Raw genomic sequence first — 1,576 nt, 5'->3', positions numbered from 1 at the left:
TGTCTGTCTTGACAGTGCACGTACGTTGGTGACCTGGTGGGGTGGGTGGGGGTAGTCTGGGAACCATACCACAGCTGGGTTGATTGGAATCCTCAGTCGGTTCAAGCCCAGCGTTTGCCCATAGTCAATCATTAAAAAAGCAATTACCTTTAAGGAGAGTCAGTCTGAAAGGCTGGGAAGTCCCTCGACTCCCCAGAGTTGCAGGGTTCAGTGCTCACCATAGCAACAACCTTTCCCGGGTCCAACCGAGTATTGTCCGATTCCCGAAGGCTCCGGTCATGGACCAGTGAAACAGGAAAAATGAGTACCCTGATAGCTAAGTACATCTATGCAACCGGATTCTAGAGTTAGGGGCACGCACTGCTAGCTACCTTAGCCCCCCCCCACACACACACTCACCCCCTCCCATTATGCCAGTACAAGGTTGCCAATTGATTAAATCCTGCTACAGTTTGGGGTTTTAATGGTCTTCTGTTTTCGAAAATAAGGTCCTAAGGAGTTGATAGGTTTGTTATTTAATATTCTGACTTGCCACGATTAAAAACAGACAAACCCCGTGTTGCTCTGCTGTGTTTTCCTACGCGGCCTGCGGGGAGGGGACAGTGTGGACACGGAGTCATGCCCCTCGTACCTACGGAACCCATGGGAGCGGGTCGTGGTTCTCAACCTTCCTCATGCCAAGACCCTTTTGTACAGTTCTGTTATGAATCAGGTGAACCCTGTGAAAAGGTCGTTTGGCCCACAAAGGGGTCGAGGCCCACAGGTTGAGAACAGCTGCCCTAGAACAAGAGCAGCCCCACCTGCCCTCCCTCTTATTGGAAGAAGTCACCAGGCAGGAGGAAATGAGAGGAAAGCCCAGCGGGACCCTCCAGCCTCCTCCACCAGAGACAGCAGGGGCACCAGGAGGAGGGAGAGATTCTGGGCTAGTGGCTTCTCAGTGGCCTTCAGTCCCCTCTTGGTTTGCCTGGGCTGCTCATGGCGTACAGCTCAGAGAAGAGTTTCAACCAAGTCGCTGATGTAGCTTCTGTCTCCTCCCCCTCTGGTCTGGGCCAGTGCGGCAGCCAGACTGTGTCTGTCTGCCTGAGGAGATGCCCTGTCTGGCAGACTTGGAAGATGGACTCACCATCTCGGGACCACCAAGAATTTGGCCTCCAAGGCTCTTGGGCCCTCGCTAGAGTCAGACTGTAGCAAGAGCCTTATTGCTGGAGCAGCCTCATCTTAGACTCCGAGAGGAGCTCCCCTTCACTGGTTATGACGCCTCCTTCGGTGCATCTGGGGGTCTGCATCCCCGCACAAGAGGGCTTTCCGAACCCCGGCCCTCTGGCCACACTGAGGGCACTAGGGAAGGGGTGGGATTCCACAGGGCCCAGCGCAGTACAGGAACCCCCTTTGTCCCATCCAAGAAGGGTCAGTGAGAGAAGACCAGGGCCCATCTGAGGTTAGTAGTAGAGAGAAAAGTGTGCGTGTGGATCTTGAGAAGGGCGGGGGTCAGTTGGCGTGGCAATGTGTGTGTGTGTGTGTGTTTATTGTATATTGTGAACCAGTGGTGTGCGACTCATTGGTATGTGTGTGTGTG

General features: G+C 54.1%; 1 protein-coding gene across 1 annotated transcript in view; it reads right to left on the bottom strand.

The window, feature by feature from the left end:
- The window catches only part of CSMD2 (CUB and Sushi multiple domains 2), a 734,077-nt gene that overhangs the window by 510,246 nt on the left and 222,255 nt on the right, over nucleotides 1-1,576 (bottom strand). The window lies entirely within an intron of this gene.

This window comes from Echinops telfairi, unplaced genomic scaffold (genome assembly GCF_000313985.2).
Source record: "Echinops telfairi isolate 266 unplaced genomic scaffold, ASM31398v2 ScPeMD7_7457;HRSCAF=8495, whole genome shotgun sequence".
Classification (NCBI taxonomy): Eukaryota; Metazoa; Chordata; class Mammalia; order Afrosoricida; family Tenrecidae; genus Echinops; species Echinops telfairi.
This window is presented reverse-complemented; position numbering and strand designations above follow the sequence as displayed.